At 36.5% G+C, this 14,072-nt stretch overlaps 2 protein-coding genes across 3 annotated transcripts in view; one reads left to right on the plus strand and one right to left on the minus strand.

The window, feature by feature from the left end:
* Positions 1-321, minus strand: part of SENP6 (SUMO specific peptidase 6) — a 103,055-nt gene extending 102,734 nt beyond the window's left edge. Inside the window, exon 1 of the mRNA XM_033428604.2 lies at positions 186-321. The gene's annotated coding sequence lies outside the window, so the exon portion shown is untranslated. The remainder of the gene's footprint in view (positions 1-185) is intronic.
* The window catches only part of FILIP1 (filamin A interacting protein 1), a 269,457-nt gene continuing 255,560 nt past the window's right edge, over positions 176-14,072 (plus strand). Inside the window, exon 1 of one of the 2 annotated variants that reach the window (XM_049695665.1) lies at positions 176-313. The gene's annotated coding sequence lies outside the window, so the exon portion shown is untranslated. The remainder of the gene's footprint in view (positions 314-14,072) is intronic. The other variant, XM_049695664.1, reaches the window with a different exon arrangement.

The following is a 14,072-nucleotide window of genomic DNA, read 5'->3' on the forward strand; positions in this document are numbered from 1 at the left end:
CCCCGCCGCCGACCCTGTCGCCCCCAGCGCGGCTCGCCCTCAGGAGCCCGAGCTCCCTCGCGAGCGGAGCGGACTGCGGCGCCCGCCGCCTGGCCCTCTGTAGCACCGGCCCAGCACGGTGCCGGCTCGGCCCGCACACGTTTGGTCCGACCTCGGGAGCGCCCGCCGAGGTCCCCATGGCAGACCTGGGCTTCCGGGCTGGGCCGGCGATGCATTCGGCTTCTGTGGCACCACGATGGCCTGAGAAATGTTCAGAGTTCATATTCCTCTGAGGAGGCCTTCGGTTTAAACCGTAGCCAATTGAAGAGAAAAGGTAGAGTGAGGTAGCGCGATCACATGTGGGGAAAATGATTGTGGTCTTCATTCATTTTAGTTTTCAAAATAATTCATCAGGGAGGATTCTACAGTACCCTTTGGATGACAGTGTAAAAAAAAAAAATCCTGTCCTTTAATATGCCTGAGACTTCAAAGCCCGTCCCCTGTCTTACAAGTCAGGCCTTGTAATTGCAGGTGACTATGTCATGTACGTTTTTCTTTTCCTTCTTTGCCTTTCTTTTTACTTTCTTTTTTCCTTTTAATTACAAAGATGACACGTTCATTAATGAAAATTTGGAAAATACAGAAAAGGAAAGAGGTCTTGCATGGTCCCACCACGAAACTCAACTCCTTCCTCTGTGTAGTCCTCTAATTAAATACTTTTCTTAAATCCCTCACTATCCCTCCTTAAAAAACAAAAATTTATGCTCCATACCCATGAAAATTCAACAGCAATTAAAATGATACAGAAAAACTATGATTTAGTGCAATCTTTGAGGAATGAACTAACTAGTTTAATTGTCCTGTTAACCAAGGCATAAGTTGAAAACGTTTTTGTTTAAAACTTCTTTTAAAATCTTTTCCTAAAATGAACTAATAACCTTTACTGATTTAGTAAGAGTAATATAATGAATATAATTTATCATTTGCTGTTTTTGTTGCTTGAGGATATTGAGTGATACTGTTTCACTTTTTTTTTTTTTTGCGGTACGCGGGCCTCTCACTGTTGTGGCCTCTCCCGTTGCGGAGCACAGGCTCCAGACGCGCAGGCTCAGCGGCCATGGCTCACGGGCGCAGCCGCTCCGCGGCATGTGGGATCTTCCCGGACTGGGGCTCAAACCCGCATCCCCTGCATCGGCAGGCGGACTCTCAACCACTGCGCCACCAGGGAAGACCGTGTTTCGCTTTTAAGTGAAAAACAAACTAATATTTTTTTAAGTTATAAATTAATATACCCTCAAAATAACAAATTTCTTATAATAGTCAATTTCTACCAGGCACCTTCAGTGTCAACATTTATAAATTAACAGTAAAGTTTTCAGGTGACCAGGGTTGGATTTTTACTTTCCTGGGTCTTAGGCACTTTTGTCTTCATAGGCCCTTCCTCTGTAAGAAATATATTAAAAAAAATTTTTTCACAGCCATCAATATTTATTTTTTTATAAGTTCATAACCATGTTTCCCACTATGAAATTAACAAAAAAAGATAATACTTAAAGTTGGCGAGGATGCTGTGAGGTGAACATTCTCATTCACTGATGCTATTAATTTAAAGGAGAACCAACTACCTGGAAAGCAATTTGGCAAAAATGTATCAAGTGTTTAAAAGTCCTATTCCATTGGTCTCTATTATATATGCATTTATAAGCAGAGCAAAAAGACAGTCTCCCAGCCCCACCTCACCCCCAAAAAGCCAAAGTGTTAACGGTGGTTATATCTTGCGGATAATAGGTAGTTTTAAATTTGGAATTATGTATATTTTTTATTTAATTTTTTAAATTGAGGTGTAGTTGATTTATAATATTAGTTCACAACACAGTGATGCAAAATTTTTGTCGGTTATACTGTTTAAAGGTATTATAAAATATTGGCTATATTCCCTGTGCTGTACAATATATCCTTGTAGCTTATTTATTTTATACATAGAAGTTTTTATCTCTTGATTCCCAGACCTTATCTTGCCCCTCCTCCTTCCCTCTCCCTACTGGTAAACATTAGTTTGTTCTCTATATCAGGGGTCCCCAACCCCCCGGCCGTGGACCAGTACTGGTTCGTGGCCTGTTAGGAACCGGGCCTCACAGCAGGAGGTGAGCGGCAGGTGAGCGAGTGAAGCTTCATCTGCCGCTCCCCATTGCTCCCCATCGCTTGGATTACCACCTGAACCTTGCCCCTCACCTCCCCGTCCATGGAAATATTGTCCTCCACGAAACAGGTCCCTAGTGCCCAAAAGGTTGGGGACTGCTGCTCTGTATCTGTGAATCTGTTTCTATTTTGTAATATTCATTCGTTATATTTTTTAGATTCTACATATAAGTGATACAATATTTCTCTTTCATTGTCTGACTTATTTCACTAAGCATAATGCCCTCCAAGTCCATCTGTGTTGTTGCAAATGGCAAAATTTCATTCTTTTTATGGCTGAGTAGTATTCCATTGTGTGTACATATATATACACACATACAATGAAACACTATATATATGATATATATGTAGTATATGTATAGATGTCCATGTCCATTCATCTTCTTTATCCATTCATCTGTTGAATCTGTTGATGGACACTTAGGTTGCTTCCATACTGTGGCTATTGTAGATAATGCTGCTATGAACATTGTGGTGCATGTATCTTTTTGAGTTAGTGTTTTTATTTTCTTCAGATGTACACCCAGGAGTGGAATTGCTGGATCATGTGGTAGTTTTATTTTTAGTTTCTTTGAGAAACCTCCATACTGTTTTCCATAGTGACTGCACCAATTTACATTCTCACCAATAATGTACAAAGATCACCTTTTCTCAGCATCCTTGCCAACATTTATTTGTGATCTTTTTGATGATAGCCATTCTGACTGGTATGAGGTGATATTGTGGTTTTGATTTGCATTTCTCTAAACTAGCGATTATTGAGCATGTTTTCATGTGCTTATTAGCCATCTGTATGTCATCTTTGGAAAAATGTCTATCAGGTCTTCTGCCCATTTTTTGATTGGATTGTTTGTTTTTTTGATATTGAGTTGTGTGAGCTGTTCATATATTTTGGATATTAACCCCTTATTGGTCATATCATTTGCATATATGTTCACCCATTCAATAGGCTGTCTTTTCATTTTATTGATGGTTTCCTTTGCTGTGCAAAAGCTTTTAAGTTTAATTAGGTCCAATTTTTTATTTTTGCTTTGGGTTCCTTTGCCTTAGCAGAGATAGAACCAAAAAAAGATTGCTACAATTTATATCAAAGAGTATTCTGCCTGTGTTTTCTTCCAGGTGTTTTATGGTTTCCAGTCTTACATTTCAGTCTTTAATCCATTTTGAGGTTTTTGGTTTTTGTATATGGTATGGATAATGTTCTAATTTCATTCTTTTACATTTAGCTGTTCAGTTTTCCCAGCACCACTTATTGAAGAGACTGTCTTTTCTACATTGTATATTCTTGCATCCTTCGTTGTTCATTAATTGACCATAAGTGCATGGGTTTATTTCTGGATTCTAGCCTGTTCCATTGATCTATGTGTCTGTTTTTGTGTCAGTACATACTGTTTTTGATTACTGTAGCTTTGTAGTATAGTCTGAAGACAGGGGAGCATGATACCTCCAGCTTTGTTCTTTCTCAAGATTGCTTTGGCTCAAGTTAATTAATTTTAAAACTGCTTTGGTATAAAGATACAATCCAGTCTGGATTCACAATTATATATTTATTATTGTCACTATGTTAATGTTTTTCTGACTTTAGGAGGAATAATATTAAAACATTTTTCATGAGTCTATATTTTTTCCTTATTTTGAGGAATTAGGATTTACTCTCTTAACTTTCATATATAACATACAGCAGTGTTATTATATTTATCATGTTGTACATCCCTAATACTTATTTATCTTATAACTGGAATTTTCATAAGCCTTTAAAAGTATCACAGGCCTAAGACACTGTTCCTCCTGTGCCTGATGGATAACAGCCCTGTAGGTGATTGCTGGATCCCTTAATGTTCATTAATGGAAATGATCACATAAAAATCATGTCTAGCTTAACTCTAAGGCAAGTGCATAAGAATCATCTGGAGAGCTTATAAAAAAGTTTCCTGGGCCCCATCTCAGGCCATCTAATTCAGTAGGTTTAGGTAGGGCCCATGAATTTGCATTTCTAAAAAGCTCAAAGGTGATGCTGCTGCTGCTGATTTGAGAACCAGTGCTTGGAGTAATTAAGTGTTTCATTCATGCCAAGGCATTGCTCCCTGTATGATTTTCGAGGTATATTATCAAGATCTCATAACCAACATTTACTGAACATCTACTGTTATGTTTATTTTATAAGTAGAAACTGAGACCCAATACACTAAATAACTTTTTGAGGTGACTCAGCTAGAAAAGTTTAGAGCTGAGATTTGAGCCCAGGTCCATCTAGACTCCAGAGTTCATACTCTCTTATCATTATCCTGTGGTAATGATCCCAGAGGTAGAATATAATCAGTGGTCTTAGAAGCAAACTTTGAAACATGAAATAATGCATAAAAATGGTAAAGAAATGTATTTCCTAGATCATCATTGTTGTATTTCCCCTGTTTATTGGAGTTTGCTGATGGCTTGCTTCTTTCTGGCTCTTTATGCCTCAGTTCTTACTTCCAGTTAATAATGGGCAAAACACTGTAGTAATGGCTTGCAACATAATTTCCTGAGAGTACTGTTCTGTAATGCTGACTCCCAACTAAAGCTGATTAGGGTTTTGCATTTTTCATTAACTTCACTTTGCAATTTGAACTACTTCATCTCTTCTGCAGGCCAACAAATTTAATCTTTACAGCACAAAGCAAGTATGGGTTAACTTGCACTCAGAGTTTCGGACTCTAAACATCTTCACCTTTTGAGGTTAAAAGTCTCATTTTATAACTAGCTTTCTCATCCATTTTTCTTAATATTGGCTCATTATAAATATAAACACACAAGATAATTACTTCCTCTTTCTCCATCCGTGTGCGTGTATATATGTGTATGTGTGTTTCTTATTCCTTTTCTTTCTCTGAATCTTTTTTTCCTCAAGAACATAGTCTAATACAAATGTAAGCTATTTTCTAAAGTTGTGTTTTTCAAGAAGATGCTTTGGTGACCTCAAAGTTTACCAAATCTTTTCCCCCACCCCAGTGTAAAGGGACCACAGTGTTTTCACCAATCACACAGACATAATAAAATATGTACCAAAAGGTATATTACAAGGATAGAGAAATGATCAAAAACATTATGCAGCATCTATGTAATGAAATGCTTTGCAGCTATTTAAAACAGTGAAGTAGATCTATTTGTACTGATTAGGAAAGTATCCATGATTAATTGAAAAGAAAAAGCAAATTCCAGGCCAGTTTGATTTCATTTTTAAAAAGTAAATTTATAAGTCTGTATAGCTAATCTGTGTAGCATAGGCTCTTCTGGAGGAAAGAGATTAGAGGGTTGATATGGAGGACTTTTTTATGGAATTTTAAATAGTTTTTGGATTGTAGGTAACTTGCTTTCTTCCTAGTGTTTTTCAGTATTTTCAAATAATTTTAAGCTAACAAATTTTTTATGGAATTTTAAATAGTTTTTGGATTGTAGGTAACTTGCTTTCTTCCTAGTGTTTTTCAGTATTTTCAAATAATTTTAAGCTAACAAATAAAGCTATATTTTTAAGGCATTTTCCTCAAAACTTGAAAGTTTAACAGTATTATCTTACCGTTTTCATAAAAATACATGTTTTCTAGAAATAAAAATATGGTCATTGTAGACTTGCCCAGTTTGTATATTTTTCTTCATGGGCAACATCCTTGAAGTTTTAAAATTTTAGGTGTGAAAACAAAAGAGTTCTATAATCTTGGAAGTGGGAAAACTATTTTATATATCAGTCAGAATTGAATTCTGGACAACTGCAGTTGATTCCTCTATTTTCTATTTCTTTATTATTATGAACATGAAAAAAACATTTATTAAAGGTGTAGAACTTATATGGTGGCTATTAAGCCTATAATACAGGCATGTACTACAACCTTGCTTTTGATTATTAGAAAAAAAAATAGGACTTCCCTGGTGGCGCAGTGGTTAAGAATCTGCCAGCCAATGCAGGGGATGTGAGTTCGATCCCTGGTCCGGAAAGATCCCATGTGCCACAGAGCAGCTAAGCCCGTGCGCCACAATTACTGAGCCCACACGCCACAACTACTGAAGCCCACGTGCTCTAGGGCCCATGTGCCACAACTACTGAGCCTGCGTGCTGCAACTACGGAAGCCCACGTACCTAGAGCCTGTGCTCTGCAACAAGAGAAGCCACCACAATGAGAAGCCCGCACACCACAACAAAGAGTAGCCCCCGCTCGCCACAACTAGAGAAAGCCAGTGTGCAGCAACAAAGACCCAATGCAGCCAAAAAAAAAAAAGCAAATAGTATAATATTATTAAGAATAGATACCAGCCATTAGCCATAATGTGACAAATTGGAGATTACATTCTTATGAAATCATTTCATTTGGTTAGGAGGTTATGTCAGGCCTTTAATGAGGAATTACTTAAAGAATGTTTATGATTATCTCCTCTTGGGAAAAACTCATAATTTAGTTTGGAATGGAATGCATTATATAGTAAATTAGAGAATATTTTATACCAGTCAGCACCTCATGTCCACGAAAGTATTTTATTTTCTACATATTACTGAACTTTGTAATCCTAAGCAAGATAGTTAGGTTTGGTTCTGTGAATGGGTCTTCACTATGCAAAGGCCCTTGCCTCTTATGTAACAAAGATGGCAGAGTAGGACAAGTTCCTGCTTCTGATAGACAGGAACAGGCTAGGGTGCATTATGTAAACTCTGGACTATAGCTATAAACACCAGTGCTGAGACCCTACCTTGCCCCTCTAGCCCCTTTCCCCAGAGAGGGCTTTGTGGATGACTTATGGACAAGGCATGGTCCTGAAGGAGCCATTAACACCATGGAAGTAGCCATTTCTGTCTACCCTGGGGTGACTGTGTGGACTGGGAAAGATGTCTACCCAGAGGCAGGGCATGAAAGAACAGCAGAACAGGAAGTTGGTGCCACTTCCTTCATACCTGCTGTTGTCACTAAATCAGCTCACCTAAGAAAAATATAAGTCCCTGATCTATTTCTTTTAAGTCATGTGGATAGGATAGTCTGCCTTTGGTGTCTTTAATAGATTTAGAATCTGTCTGGAATATGTGGGTTTTAGAAATGAACTAGAAATATGTGGGCTCATATCCCTAAGAAATTTTTAAAATTGCTATAATTATGTAAAATCTTCTGCAGTAATACCATAATGAGAGAAAAAGAATACTGGCCCACAGTTCAACCTGCTACTCTAGTATTATTGAGATAGTTGACCCATTTCTATAAAACATCATAGGAATCTCTACCTTCCCTCAAAATGGCAGAAAAATTGAACCTAATATAAAACTAGATACAACATTTAATAGGCATTCAATAAATATTTGCTGAATTATCTTATAATTTGTCTCTTCATTTTCTGGAGTCTGGACCTATTATAGGTTTGGTAGGTTGTAGCCAAGCTTACTGGACTGGAATTTCAGTAGGCTTAGTGGTGCACTAGGAGGTGAACATTTTTTCTCATACGGTAATAGGATCAGTCCTTGAGCACTGACTTGGCCTCTCCTTTGTGGCAGAACTTAGGACATACCTCTGTGAGGAAAAAGAGAAGAATCAGGGGACCCCATCCACTCATTTGTACCATTATATCTTGTTTAATCTTTGCATTTCTTTTTACTCTTTTAATAGTAAAATAAAGTGAAATCAAACTTAGTGAAGTCTAGGTCATCAGTCTCAGCAGTCTTCCAACCTAGGCTTTGTGGGCATACACAAAACCTAGTATTCTTCTGAATACCTGCTATAATCATCAGGAGATTTCTCTAACCTAATAATAGATTTAAAACACTAGATTATAGGGAATTCCCTGGTGGTCCAGTGGTTAAGACTATGTGCTTCCACTGCAGGGGGCGTGGGTTCGATCCTTGGTCTGGGAAATAAGATCCCTCATGCCACACGAGGTGGCCAAACATAAAAAACAACAAGAAGAAGAAGAAAAAAAAAAAAACCCACTAGAGTGTAATATGAAATAATTTTATCAATTAAATAATTTTCTATTAAGTTTATAGAAGAACTTTTCCTAATCCTGTATAGCTAAATATACTCACTTTATCCTCACAATTCCAGGCAAGTCATGTATTTTGTTTTGTTTTTCTAAATTAAAAATCAAATAAGTTGTGTCTTCTTCAAATTTGTGTCAATGTCACAAATAGATTTTAGGGTCCTAGACCCTGAGGGTGCCTCAACAAGGTCCATTTCCACCTTGTCTCAATGGCTTTGGGGATGACCCCCTCCAAGGTGTGCTTGATTTGTGTAACTCAGGCTAATTCCACTCACCCTGGCATAGTGATTACTTCAGATAAACCTATCTAGTTCTGAAAATACACGTTGATAAAGGTGAGAAGTTCTCTTTCATAATTAAGAAAAGGATCCAAAGACCATTAACATAATCTTGACAAGTTGGCTAACTTTAGCAGTTCATATTTATTATATTAGTCTGTTTCAGAGTGTGAACTTTGTAATATAGTCCTCTTTAAACACCGTGTAGAATAAGTGTATTGATTAAGGTTGGAGACAACAAAGTAGACGTACAGAAAGAGTGAAAAGTTTTGGAGAAGAAAGATCATATAAATGATTGTTTTAGCTGCAAGCAACTGGTAGCGGTCATTTTCTTCTGAGAAGAGTACTAAAGTGGAAGGGAGATTTACCTTTTACCATATATCCTTTTCTACTTTTTGATTTTGTATCAAGAATTTTGTATCAAGATACATTTGTATCAAATGTATCTTGTGTATACATTACCTAATAAAAAGGAACTTTGAATTGATGGTGTTATAGTCATCTGAAAAGTTCTCTGGACACTTTTATAGTTCTCAACCTCCTAAATTGCTGTCTTGCGCACATGACAATAATGTTACCGAGCCAATGCCCCTGGGTGTTTGTTTATTTCAGTTGTCAGTCTGTAGTAGTAGGTTTGTAATGATTCATGCACATTGCCTTTCCTTCTTTAACAAGTACAACCATCATCAATTCTCACATTCAAAATTATACTCTTGCCTCTATTTTTTAAAGAAAACCTCATCTCAATCTGACCGTATTTAAACTGTCCAAGAATGCTTATGTTTAACATTTTTGAATGCCACCATGTCAAATTTTGACAAAAGCATAGCTGATGCTAAAACGATGACATTATATTCTATTTAAAACTTCAGCCTTTATTCTGAAAGTATAATAAATACAAAGGAGATATGATCAACTAACATCAAATTGCTACAGTTTGGAAGCAACTAATTTGTAAGTTAGTTAAGAGCAGGAAATATTTTTAAAGATTTCTTTATGCCCCCTACAGTATAGTATCTTGAACATAGAAGGTACTTAATTAATAGTTGTTCATTGGACTTGATGAACCAAAGATTCTAACACCAAAACACCAGAGGATTCTGAATACACGCTTATTTTAGGTAATCGTGCTGTTAATGGAGGTGAGGTGGTAACATTTAATGTGCAGCTGCTGAGGTCAAGTTTCCTCTGCTACTCAATGTGCGCAAAACAACAAATGTTCTGTATTTTTCAGGTATTTCTAACACTTTTTGTTATGTTATTTTAACTTTTAGTCACCAAAATTAAACTCCTAGCCACAAAATTATTTTAAATATGTAGTGTGTCTGTGAAACAAACTCAGAAGAATCCTAAATCATGATGTAATACTATACTGATTTCAAGTACTAACCACCCTGCCTGCTTGCCTTCTTGTGTATGGTTTTATTTACATATTCTTATTGTATTTATTATAATTTAATCTTTGTTTTAAAAAAATTCAGCCATACTTCTTACTTAATGTGTGTTACCCATGAGCTTTAAATACACAAAGATGCTGGAATCCCTTATGAACTTCCCTATATCCGTGACAGATTATGAGATGACATAGTAGTATAGTAGGGTCTTTTGGTATTTTGCAAAACACACCCATTTAAATGACTTGAAGTGAGAGGATTTATGTGATTCAGTCCATGCTGTAACGTGTCCTGTTATAGGATGATTCAGAATACACATAGATATGTATAAACCAACACCAAATATCTTTCAGACTCAAGGCTGTTGGGGTTATTATTGCTGGTACTGATGTGGTTTTTATTACTAATGTGATTAATGTGATCATTCTCTCAAATATTCATGGCTGAGTAGAACAATAGATGATCAGCTTTCAGTGCATGAAGAATGCGCTTTGGTTGGCAGACACCAGCATTACCTCACCCAACATATGAAATTTCTTCAAAGAAATAATCTTACTATTTGCTAACAAGTTAATGGGATTTGTTGTTATTATTATTGACTGGTATTCTACAGTACTTCTATGAATTTTAAATCAATACTCTATTAATAGTTTCTTAATGATCATAAATGCATCAGGGGTTTTTCCTTTGTTTTAATACCTGTGGTGATGTTTGGCCCACACTGACCAGCACTAAATTCTGGTAAATTACCACTGGCCAGGATGTGATCTCTCTTCTTTAGAGTTCTGGAACTTTAATAATCACAGCTTTCAAATAACTGGTTTACTCTAGCCAAGCACTTAGTAGGTCAGTGTGTGTGTGTGTGTGTGTGTGTGTGTGTGTGTGTGTGCTAGAAGATCACTTTATTAATTTTTAAAATATCAGTGTTTCCATCGGCTGGATTACCTGTATCTGTTATCTGGCACCCATTCATTCGCTGGTACCAAAGTAACCAAGAAATCATATAATGTTGCTTGGTAAATATGAAGCAGAGTTAGGGGAGTTTGGTACTTAAGAGAGATTTTCCCTTCCAGCTGTGGTAGGTCCAGATAAATGAGCCCTCCTTCACTATCAAACACACCTTTCCAGCCCCTGTCCTCTTATCTACCATATGCAGAATTTCTCTTTTCTTTGTATAAATTCTAGATGAAAATCCAGTTTTGCTTTTCAATTCTGTTTTCTATTTTCAATATGCATACTTAAAAAGAATCAGTGACACTCCTTTACTAATTCAGAGTTTAACATAAGAGTAATGAAGCAAAAGGAGGCTCTCGTGCTTCAGCGTGGGAGTGGTGTTACATTTCAAGTGCAGCTCCAAAAGAAATTCCAATCTTTTTTTTAAAAAAGATTTAATTTTTTATTTATTTTTGGCTGCTTTGGGTCTTTGTTGCTGCACGTGGTCTTTCTCTAATTGTGGGGAGCAGGGGCTACCCTTCCTTTCGGTGCCTGGGCTTCTCCTTGCGGTGGCTTCTCTTGTTGCAGAGCATGGGCTTTCGGCGTGCTGGCTCCAGTAGTTGTGGCACGTGGGCTCAGTAGTTGTGGTGCACAGGCTTAGTTGCTCCACAGCATGTGGGATCTTCCCTGACCAGGGCTCAAACCCGTGTCCCCTGCATTGGCAGGCAGATTCTTAACCACTGTGTCACCAGGGAAGTCCCCCTAAAAGTCTCTTGATTGCCACTTTCCTCCTAGCTTCTGGAGCACAAGCCACGTGCTCCCAGAAGCATGCCGTCCCCTGAGAACTGTAGTTCTTTCTAGACCTTTCTTTTCCACTCCTAAGGGACGAAGGAAGAAGCTTAAGTAGGCAGTCCCTGAAAGTTTTGTGGAAGCAGTTTGGGGGAAAAGGAAAGAAAGAAGCTGTGCATCCCCTATGTTAATAATTTTAATCTTGTCACATATACAAGACAATAAGAGAGCCCCATTATTTGTGGGGATTATGGGAACCACCTTGATTTTAGAAAATGTGATGCAATGATTATTTACACTCAAAGAAGTATACCTACCTGACCTAAATAGTCTGTCTTTTTCCTCAAATACCAGTTAGGGTCTCTCTTCACCAGCAGTCCTCTGACTAGTAACTTTCTAAAATTCTTATGGTTGAGGGTGCTTCAGTAGCTGAAGAGCGAGCATTGTATGAATTATGTCCCTCTCACTTACATACCTTCATAGCCTTTGTACTCTGCATACAAATCTGGGAAAGAGCATTTCGTCCTATTTATTTTTAGCTAATATTGTTTAAAAATTACTTCCTAATCATTTTTTCAAAATACTTTTATTATTAAATTGTTTTCATTCATGAAAATTTGAAAATAAAAAAGCAGAAAAAACCCATTTATATTTCAACACTCAAAGGCAAGCAGGAACTGTTCTCATGCTGTCTTGTTCTCTCTCTCCTCTCCTTTTCTTCCTCTTTGTCTCGCCCTCCTTTCCTTTCTCTCTTAACATGCTTTTATGAACCCATAGATGGAACCATATTATAAATACAGTTTTGTTATATTTAACTTAATTTATTAATATAACCTAACCTTAATATAACCTAAGCATTTCCCACTTATTCCGCATTTGTCTATTTCTTCGAAATAATATACTACATTTTAGCAACTTTCCTTTAATTAGGCATTTAGAATGAATTTTTCCAGTCTTTTACTCTCATACTGTGGGCACCGGCTCCCCTGGAACACCACCAACATAACCTGGTTATAAGGCAAAGCTGAATGTATTGCTTCCCTCTGTAAAGGAGACCATTCATTACCTTGACAGAACCTTAGGAGCATCTCAGAAGGATGAGGGCAAAGTTGGGATATTTATTAGTCTTTTGGGGGGATCTGATGTAAAGTGGGTCTTTGAATAAGAGAGCTTGACTAAGACAGGGTAAGAATCATATAATAGTTAAGGACTGATTGGAGGACAGGCCAGGCAAAGGCTTTGAGGCTAAGGTTTTGGAGGCTGAAAGAGAAAACCAAGGTAAGAGTCTACCACAAATATTATCTTGGTTTTTGATGTAGAAGTGTTGCTTTTTAAATTACTGCATTTCTTTGACTAGTTGTAAGGACAGTTTTGTAACTTATTTTGGGGTAATTTTGTTTTTTCATTTGAGAATTACTGGCTGATATCATTTGCAATTTTCTTACTGATTTGTATGAACTTTTTGTAAAGTTAATGAAATAGCCCCTTTCTTGTCATTTTTGCTGTTAAAATACTTTTTCCAGTCTGCTACTTTCTTTTGTATCTCAGTTAATTTATCTAGGTGCATATGTATAATATTTTTATATTTTCAATATTATGTTCCTTCTGTATTTAATAAGCTTCATCAGATGTTTGACAAATCTTTACCTTTATTATCTAAGTTTTTTTCTTCTTTGGTTTTGATTTCTTAAGGTTTTAATATTTAATCTATTTTAATTTTATTTGCAAATAGAGGATGAGGTGAACACTTAAATTGGCTTCTTAAAAAAATTCACAAATTGCCATTATTTCCTTAATATTTTTCTCCTTTCTCATTGATTTGTAATTCCTCCTTTATCTTATATTAAATTCAATAACAAGGTCTATTTCTGTACTCTCCGTTTTCTTCCATCAATGGTCGTTTATTCCAATGTTACCACTATACCTTTAAGATTATTGTTATTCTGTTATATAAGACATTTGAATTATTGGTAACACTATTTTTCCCCATCATTGCTTTCTATTCTCACCTAATCATAATATATGATTTTCAAGATCATATTTTTTTAAGTTCTGATATAAGTATCCCATTAGAATGTTGACTGGAATTATTAAATCTATGGGGAAAACGGAAAACATGAAGTTTCAAGTTAACAAAAAATGTTTTTTTAAGAAAATGGTGGGTTTTTTTGAGAACCTTCTAAAAAAACTACTAGGCTTTTAAAATATGTTTCCTTTTTATTCCCCAAATGGCACCTGCTGTGCAGTTTTACTGCCAGCTAGAATGTTGTTTTCAACTTCCACGGGAGGTTTTTTCTTTCACTCAATCTGCAGGCTCTTTTTTCTATTGTATTTGCCAGCATGACATGTACGGTGAAGTATATTTTATCACATATTGCGTATATACAGAATTATTGCATGTGTATTACATACACACTGAAGTAAACTGTATTTACATTGATTTTTATATTCTCTGGACAGTTTTACTGTAAATAAATACAACGTTTTATCACTTCGTTTACTTTTTCCTTTT

This window comes from Orcinus orca, chromosome 12 (genome assembly GCF_937001465.1).
Source record: "Orcinus orca chromosome 12, mOrcOrc1.1, whole genome shotgun sequence".
NCBI classification, from domain to species: domain Eukaryota; kingdom Metazoa; phylum Chordata; class Mammalia; order Artiodactyla; family Delphinidae; genus Orcinus; species Orcinus orca.